The sequence below is a fragment of the Limulus polyphemus genome, unplaced genomic scaffold (assembly GCF_000517525.1).
Source record: "Limulus polyphemus unplaced genomic scaffold, Limulus_polyphemus-2.1.2 Scaffold2204, whole genome shotgun sequence".
In the NCBI taxonomy this organism is placed as follows: domain Eukaryota; kingdom Metazoa; phylum Arthropoda; class Merostomata; order Xiphosura; family Limulidae; genus Limulus; species Limulus polyphemus.
Window position 1 is genome coordinate 155,754 of NW_013667814.1, and position 10,629 is coordinate 166,382.

Below are 10,629 nucleotides of genomic sequence, written 5' to 3' on the forward strand. Positions count from 1 at the left end.
CCTATCCCCCTGTGTGCCTTGCCTCCCACGACTAAAATGCTTCTGACTACCTTGAACTGCATACAAACTCTGTCGAGCGAGTTGACAGGTCTCCTCCAGTCGGTTTCTGAGGTCTAACATATACACATATATGTTCCTTACTTCTGACTTTTCTTCTCCCGTCCATAGCTCTTTCAATATTTGCATCGGGCCTTGTACTGTTCTTCCATATAGTAACTCGAAGGGTGAAAATCCTGTACTTGCTTGTGGGAGTTCTTGATAAGCGAACAATACTGCCTGCAAGTACCTGTCCCAGTCATGTGGTTTCTCTTGGCACATCTTCATTAGCATACTCTTTAAAACTCCATTGACGCTCTCGCAAAGTCCATTACATTTAGGATTGTACGGGGTGGTAAAGAATTGTCGAGTACTAATGAGTCTGCACATTTCCTGCTTCAGTTCTAAAGTAAACTGGGTCCTTCAATCACTCAGGATTTCTCTCGAAAAGCCTGCTCTGCAAAATATCTCCAAAAGGGCTTCTGCTACTCTCTCTGTCTCTATCTTCACCAGTGCTATTGCTTCCGGATACCGTGTTGCATAGTCGACTACTGTTAGAACATACTGGTTGCTCTTGTCAAACACAGGCACTAGTGGCCCGATCAATTCCAAAGCTACTTTGCTGAATGGCTCTTTTATGAGAGGCATCTCCCCAATGGCACTTTGGCTACCTTCTCTCAAGGTATTGTCTTTTGGCAAGTGTCACATGACCTGAAGAATCTACTCACATCTCCGATGACTCCCGACCAAGTTACTGGTGATTCTGTCTGTCGTTTTCTTTGTTCCTAGGTGTCATCCCACAATTGATTCATGAGCCAACTTCATCACTTGAGTCCTGTATTCTGTTGGTACTATGATATGTTTAACTTCCCCAGTATAACTGCCTTGATAGATTCAGTATAGAACTCCCTCCCGGTCCTCTATTCTATAAGTATCTTTCTCCTTTGTTTTGTGCTCGACTTTTCTCCTGGGTATTGTCCCAAAGTTTTTGCAATGAAGGGTCTTTCTTCAGTGCTTCCTTGAGCTCCTGCAAACCTAAATTCGAGATATTGCTTTTTGACACTTTCAGGGGCTTGGTGTCTTGTTTGCTCTTTTTTTTCTTGAACTCTGGTAGTGACCGCAGATGCTTCATCAATCTTCTTTTTGTCAAGATCCTCAAAATGTCTACTACCAGGTATGTTTCCTATCACCATGTTGTGTATTGGTTCCTAGATATACATAGCCTCAAGGTCTCCTACATAATATGGATTGTCCACCTTTATTTTTGCTATGGGAAATTTTCTCATTGTCCTATCAATTAGCACACACAGGCGTACCTTGCCTGTCTTCTGATACTATCTGGTTCTCACTGTTGCACTATTGCACCCAGTGTCTCGTAGAACCTTCACTTTCTTTTCTCCATCATAGTCTTCACATATTGACATATTATTATTTATTGCCATATCTTGATATTTGTAAAACGCTCCCATTACTGTTGGCACTGTTTATCCATTTGCTAATTTGAGCCGACCATTAGTCGTGCATTGATCAGTCATGTTTTCTTGTATTGAATTTGACAGGTATTCTTGATTCTCTTTCTTCTGGCAGCAGCATCCATAGTGCCAGTCACTCTTTTCTTGTTTCTTACCAACACTGTCTTTGTAAATGACCCCACTGCTTTATGTTGAAGTTTCTGCTATTGTTTGCTGGTAATGGACGTGTACTCTTTTGCAATGTGCCCCATTATATAACAAACATAACATCTCTTCTCCCTTCTGTCAATTAATCTCCTGTCACCTTTGGTAAACTTCTGCTTCTGGTCAGTCATTACTGGTTTCAAATTTAACTGGAAATTCTTGGCCTTGCCAGTTATACTACCTCCATGGGCTTCCATATACTGTTCTGCCAGCTTGATCATCTTGTCTATATCTTTTGGTGCTCTCTCCTTTAGGAACAGTGACATGTAAATTGAACACGTGGTCACGAACTGTTCACGTACTAATAGGTCTGCCAGTCCTTCACAACTATTTTCACACGTGGCCATGTTAATCCATCAGGTGAAATATCGTCGAAGACGTGCCACAAACAGAAATACAGTTTCTACAGTGTCTGGCTTAACTCCTCTGAACTTCCGAGGAAAACCTTCTTCAGTAAGTTCATATTGTTTCAGTAAAGCTACTTTTAATTTGTCATAATCCATGGCATCTTCTGACGTCATGCCTGCATAAACTTGTAGGCATTTGACTGTGAGAAGTGGGCTGAGACAGACTGCCCAGTCGCCTTTGTTCCAGTTCTGACTTTGGGCAAATCTTTCAAATATCTCCAGGAAAGCATCCATGTCATCTTTATGTTCATCACATTTGGGCAGCTTGGGTCGGCTAGTCCTGACTCCATTGTCATTCTTGGGCCCTTCTTCTTTCGGTTGAGTGAGTTTGCTATCTCAATTTGTGCTCTTATTCTCTCTATTTCTAGTCTCTCCTCTCTCTCTTTTTCCTCAATTTGTATTCTCATTCTTTCTATTTATAGTCTCTTCTTTCTCTCTTTTTCTTCTTTCTCAATTTGTATTTTCATTCTCTCTATTTCTAGTTTCTCCTTTCTCTCATTTTCTTCTTTCAGTCTTTCTCAGTTTATATCTTCTGTTGCCGTTCTTCTCTTTCCAGTTCTTGTTGTTGTTTAACAAACTCTCGTAGTTCACTGTCTTTTTAACCCAAGTTGAGTTCCTCTTTCTACCCATTTATCAAAATCTCTTGTCATGGTTATGTAGCGTAATTTTAATCTCTGCACTATTTTCGTTACTACTACAGTTGTATGTCTATAAGGAAGCCTACATATTTCCGCTATCGTTCACGTTTTATTCTATCGCCGTTTACCACTGTATAAACCAGGCTGGCTCGCCCATTGCCAAAATTAAAAATATAATTCTTCGCCAATTGTCAGAATGTAAAGGCTTTTAGTTATATTTCTTAATAGTATAAATATATACTTTGTTGTTGTTGGGCTTAGAATTCTTCTACAGGTGTCTGTGACTTGTTAACGATGAATAAACAGCACGCACTTCACTTTGTTTTCAAAATAAAATATATATTCACAACAAGTTAACGTATGTAGAATAAATTCTTCAACACTATAGATATTATGGGTATATCATGAATACTATATATGTAGTTCTCTCCTTCTTGTCAATATCCACTTAGGCCTATTCAATTACTTTAGAATTTCTGTTGACAAGCCGAACTATCTTCTCTATTTCTATCGCACTAGTATTCTCTGTGATTCACTTACAACTGTGGTGCGAGTTACAGTAATCGTTTGGTCTTTTTCCTTTTGAAGATCCTCTGTTCCTTTTGTCAAAATGCACTTAAGCTCATTCAATTACTTTAGAACCACGCTTTGACGAAATAAAATTATTTTCTTATCTTCTTTTCTATTGTTAATTTCACTCTAACATATTACACGTTAGGCCTATGCCAGTCGTTAGGCCTATCACTTCTACGGTAGTTAACTTCACACCAACTTTATTATCTTTATTATCTGTCTGCTTCTGTCTGGCTGTTGCTTCCAGCTCGTCTCACGCTATTTATATCTTTATCACTTAATCGTCTGTCAGCCTTCTATATTCTGTACGTCAATGAATTATTAACAAAACTTCCTACAATCGTCTGCTTTTAACTCTTATTATAACAAAAATTAAACAATAATAAAATATTCACTCAGAAAAATGAATTAATCACTAATATCTAAACCAAACAGTCTTTTATATCATGACAAAACAAAAACTGTATAAAAGACAATATTAGGTAATGTTCCCCTTCCTTCTTCAGTTTCTATTTTTATAACGCTTCTCGGACAAAAATAATTATAAAAAGTCTTATATGTACATTGCCGGATAATTTACAGTTAATATACACAAAATTTCGGTAATCGAGACAGTTAACTGTGGGTGATGCAAGCCAGAAGTCCATAAAAAAGTGGAAATGCACCCTATTTCAGTTTTTTTTTATATAACCATTCTTGGGCAAGAATAGTAAAACTAATACAACTAAATCATAAAGGCAGCATACAAACTTGAAACGTATCACAATTCCAGTAAAGACCTCAAAAACAAAAATTATTCAAAGTAATGAAATTTATTATCGGGAAAGCTTGCTCTGAAACTTTAATCGAGCAAGTGACGTTACATTCGTATCATTTCACGTTTTGTTTATATTAAATTTTTACAGTTTTATCATCTCATTTGTATAAAATAATTCACAATATGAATCAATGTAACTTCAAAAAAGCAGCAGCTGCAATTACTTTAAACAGTAAACGCATCTGTTCAAAAATCACTGGTTATAACAAGCGCTACAAAAAATAAACATATCTGCTCAAAAAAGATGTGTTCACAAAAGTCGTTTACAACAAGAAACAACACAACTCAAGGAAGCAGGGCTACAACAACTATGAACAATAAATATGTCTCTCTCTTCTATAATGAGTAAGTAAAAAAAAATCATTTAAACTGTTAACACGACTATTCAGAAAGTGATGACTGCAGAAATAGTTTATAATAAGAAATAATACAACTGAAGGAAGCAGTAGCCACAACAACTGCAAACAGTAAACGTATCTGTTCAAAAGTCAGTAAGTACAACAATCATATAAACTGTTAACACAACAGTTCAGAAAGCAATGAATACATAAACCGTTTATATCAGGAAGAGACAAATTAGTGTGGTTTGACCTTTAGATTTATAGATAAATTAATGTGGTTTGACCTTTAGATTTATAGATAGATTAGTGTGGTTTGACCTTTAGATTTATAGATAGATTAGTGTGGTTTGACGTTTAGATTTCAATTATTTCATTTCACTGGTTTTTGGACAGACTAATAATTTCTTATGAGTGACTCGTGAAAATAGTTTCATAACTTGGAACCACACATCGTGACAACGCACTGATTTATTAATATTCAGGAAACAGAGTACATTATTATATATTGAGCAAGTTTATGTACCATATTTCAGATTCTTTCTTTTTTCCTAATCTTTCGGGGAAACATCCTTAAACAAGACATCACATGTACATTACCAGATAGTCAACTCTGTGTGATGGATTCTATCGCAGACACAAACACAGATATACACACAGATAATGGATCATCTTTATGGTAAGCCCGTTCAGGAGATTAATTCCACATGCTCAGTGAGCAACATAAACTGATCTTTATAAAAGTAGTTATAAATCATCGAACTATCTGCTATGTTCAAATATATATAAATATCTATACTATTATTCTGCTTGTTTGTATGTACGACCGTTACGCTTTCTGACCTAGAACCTGCTGCATAAGCATGCGTAGTTAGAATGTTTCCTTAAGGAAAACCGCGCATGCGCATTATTCACTCGACGACAAACAGTCTGCCTGCAGCAGAGAGCTGCAAAGCTCAGTGATCAAGTCGCTACAATTGCTGTATGAATACTCTCTACCACTGTAAACCATGTATTGAACATTAGATCTAGGTTTGTGTCAAACACGAAAACAGAGCGCCTTACTGAAAGACACCGTCAACATGTATCACTAAACTCATCTTTAATCATATCTCACTCGTCCAGATTATTATCGAATTCTTCCGCTTATCAAAGTTTCTACTTGCATCAATTAAAATAGTAGCCTAACGTTTAGTAAGTTAGCAAAATAACCACTTTTATTCTATATGATAGTACACTAATATTATTACTTCGTAAGTAACTTATCATATAAAATATTGATAATTAGGTACATACATTTGGGTTTGTTTAACGTATGTGTCTTTTATATAATTTCTACATTACTTAATTGTTCACATTTTATTCTTTTAAGTCTAATGTGTCTAATATTTAATATTAAAGTTTAAACTTTAAGACGCTCCTCATTCATAGCCCAAGCATAGAATGTGCACGAAACAATAATAAAATGTATAAAACATCTGAAAACCAAGTTTAATGTATTTCATCTAATACAATAGTATAAAAAACAAGTAATAGCGATAGGTGTGTGTGCTGAGAATATTCAGGAACAAATCACTAATAATAAACTAAACAGGAATCTGCGTAAAATTAGTAATTTCAGTACCACCTAACAACAAGAAAAGTTAGCCATTCAAACTTCGAAACTGTTCTGGTGGGCCACAAAATACAAAACGAAAAGATAGAACCAACCTTTTAAAATTCTAGATGATCTAGATGCACAAAACATATGCTTATCCAAATAGCCGAGCCCCCCAGTGGTACAGCGGTATGTCTGCGGATTTACAACGATAGAATACGGGTTTCGATACCCGTGGTGGGCAGAGCACAGATAGCCCATAGTGTAGCTTTGTGCTTAACTAAAACAAACAAACAAAACCAAATAGCCGAAACTTGTAATTTTATTAAGGCCAGCAATCCACAGTGAAGACAGGCTGTTTATTTACTATGGGAAAATAATTTCAACAAAATAGCATATTTTACATATATATACTAAAAATGTTATCTATTTGTCTGCAATCATTTCGCTGTAAGTACAATAATTACACAGTTGAAATAGATATAAATAGAAGAAAAATTTATATATAATTGTCAGCAACCATCGTGTTATAGGCTTAGCTCTCCATTGCAGTAGCGGTTTCAAGTTGCCGCGTTGTAGGACTAACCCTCCAGTTGCAGTAACGATTTCAAAGTGCCGTATTATAGGACCAACTATACCAGTTTCAAACTGCCGTGTTATAGGCCTAACTCTATCGTTGTAGTAACAGTTTCAAACCGCTGTGTTGTAGACCTAACACTTTAGTTACAGAAGCGGTTTTCAAGCTACCGTGTTATAGTACCAGACGCCACCGTGCAGTAGCAGTTTGAGACTGTTGTGTTATAAACCTAGTATATTTTTCTAGTGCAAACTTTTTCATACATCCGTTCCACCATAACTAGACGTTATCACACATGAATGACATAGTGTTTCTGATACAACTCACTTATTATATCAACAATATAACCCATATATACATCGACATATTAAGAACTGTGGGACGCGACACACACACTTATCTCAATTGCATGACATACACACACATATATATTATATGTAAATATATATATATGTAACTATCATACTCGCGCACACACATATGTATATCAACAGCTATCAGTAACGATATTTATATAAATGTACCAGGAGCTGTCGGACATGACACACACGTACCCAACAGCTATCATTCGCAACAAATAGACATATGTATATTAACAGCTGTCAAGGACGACACACAAACACATATGTATCAAGAACTGTCGGATACAATAAAAATATATGCAGTTATCAATTAGCAGAGAAGAATCCACACACATATAACAACTATATTATACAATATGTATTATCTATAAGCAACAAAAAATGCACACGAGGACAGTTACCAGATGTTACAATTGTTTATCATCAGTTATCAAACATGGTACAAGTGGTTATTAGCAAATATTCCACATGTATACACTACACATAAAGAACAGACATAATACATGTCTGTATAAATAAGTACAGTCAAACATAATATTCATAAATATCAACAATTACTAGACTTGACACGTGTATACACTACACATAACGAACAGGCGTAATACATGTATGTATAAACAAGTATAGTCAAACAGAAGACTCATAAATATCAAAAAGTACCAGACTTGACGCGCGTATATACTACACATAAAGAACAAACATTATGCATGTCTGTATAAACAAATATAGTGAAACATGAGACTGATAAATATCAAAAAGTACCAGACTTGACGCGTGTATATACTACACATAAAGAACAAACATTATGCATGTCTGTATAAACAAATATAGTCAAACATGAGACTTACAAATATCAACAAGTACTAGACTTGACAAATGTATACACTACACATACAGACATAATGCATGTATGGGTAAACAAGTATAGTCAATCATGAGACTAATACATGTCAACAATTACAAGACACGACATTGTGGTACAGAAACCCACTCAAACGCATAAATATATATATGTTTTTTAAAAAAATATATTAAACATGACAAACATGAACAAGTAACAAAACGCCTATCACGGTTATCTGTACAGCTATTCTGTAGACTTAAGATGACACACTGTGAACTTTCTGACATTTGAAAGACACTTTAGAGATTACTTTTAAAAGTACTACATCTCCTCTTCAACCTGTTTTGCACGGAATCATTCTAGGGCAGACATTCCCAACCTGGGGTACATTTGAACTTCTCAGGGGGGTACATAAGGGTCTGAGAGTATAACCACGGTTTACACTTTAGATGGCGTTTTAATCTACAGTCAGACAAAGAGAGCAAAGTGGTTCACATAAATATACGCTAAGTTCAATTTATCGATGTTATCAATACTATAAGATCCTTATGCAGTCCACATGTACAGATTTCATAATAAAATAATATAAATTATCATATATAAAGTATAATTTTATCAATTTTTGATCCTTAAATTTTAAGGGTACATGGGAACATGTCAGAATGCCCAAGGCCAAGGGGTACAGAGGAACAAAAAGGTTGGAAATCCCTGTGATAGGGGCTATATAATCGAGGAAAATTTAATATATTGTCGACGAGAACGAATCTCTGTCTATGATTAGAATAATATCGTTGCTCATAGGAAAAAAAAAATACTAATGTATTTTCTAACAGAAATTGTTTAAATGAATGGTTTTATTTACTTGTCGTATACATGTCCACATTCACTAACGTAAGCACTAACTATTGTCAAGGTTTATATTACGAGATAAATAACAACACGCGACACAATGTTTATTTGACGTAACAAGTGTTACAAACATCAACTAAACACTGTTGGTAACGGACCATCCATAGTTAAATTCACTGAAGTGTCATGTTAATTGTTATGCTTACACAATCAAACTTGTCAGTGATTATTATAATTAGAAAATCGTTTGTGGTTATTTTCAATTGTATTCACAGAAACACCAAATAATCATCTTTTGTTACAACCTTAATAATATGAGTTGGTTATATCTGTGAGACCGAAACACTTTGAATCTTGAGTAACCCTCGAGGGGCACGTTTCGCATTTTTATTGAATTGTCAAAACACAACAACAAATGTCAACTTAAATCGAGTCAGTAAGAATTCTGGCAAATACAACCGCTTTACATTTTTAGGCTCTACGTGCTATTTTTCATATCGTAGTTTTTAATTTTTGAAGATGGCCACTTTACAACTTTGCAAAAAAAGTGTGGATAACGTTTCCCCAGTACCCCTGGTTCCATCGGCTATGTCCACCGAAGGTGTGCCAGAAAAATGTTTTATAAAACAAATTACACGAGCGTATGTATAAATTAAAATAGCTTTCTATCAAAGTAAACAAAATCGAGTAAATAGTCTAATAAAAAGTGTATTTAAAAATGTCTAGCTAACTAACAAAGTATTGTACAAACACGTAGTTTTAACACCAGAAGTTACGATATGTTTTAATGTTTACTAAACAAATTGAAAAACATCACCGGCTGGCAAATGCAAAAGTCCAATAACTACCAGAAAACAAGTCGAACTGACTGCTTAGTTAAAGCTTCCAAAATAAATTAGCTGATATTCCATTGTCGTGACATGAACAAGAAGTAAGACTTGCTTTTTCACAACCAAAATCAATTCGAAGTTGTTTTTACGTCGTAAGTTCTACAGCCTGTTTAAAGACGGTCGAGAAAAATGATTCCGCAAACAAGTTAAAGAGACATTTGCAAGTCAACAGGTATAAAACGAAATCAGTCCTCCATATTTGCTCTACATGACAAGTACAATTTTCAATAAAATACCTTCTAAAGTACACAGTTTCTATTTATAACAAATATCATAGTAATTATCTTTATATACGTATAAGATGCTTCGTCTTGGGTGAGAAAAATCAACTAGAAAGCTGTAGTAAGATTCATTAAAATTCTGTTTACATGGAGGAGGTTTAAAATGGAACTTCAGAGTTTCGACTTTTCTTTACTGTCATTTTAACTATATTGTCCTTTCACGTACAATTAAATTTCACCAATGTTATAGTGATATGCTTAATTGAAAGTTGTTCTTATACCGATAATTGTCTGTTCATTGAGAAGTGAAATTCACTAAGAACCCGGATAGAACTTCATTTAGTTTTCTTTTACTATTACTTTTACTACTGTTTGTAGTGTATAGAAACTGACAGTTAAAATCCGATGTTGGTTTAACTGATTGCGTGAATAATAATTTGATTTTTTTTTAGTCAACCTTCATACCAAATACTTTCCTATGGACCAATACAATTGTTTGGTGTCTGCAAGTGATTCCTGCCAAATATTTCCTTTTTGCTTAACCTATGCAATTAGTTCTTACTAAATATTTTTTGTTGGACGAGCACAGTTGTATGAAGCCTGTATGTGATTCCTATAAGTTTGGGCGAGCATAGTTTGACTGATGCAAATGATCCTTACTAAACGTTTTCCGTTGGACGAGTACAGTTATTTGACGTCTGCAAGCGATTCCTGTTAGACATTTCCTTTTGAGCGAGCAGAGTATAACCAATGTAAATGATCCTTACTAAACGTTTTCCGTTGGACGAGTACAGTTATTTGACG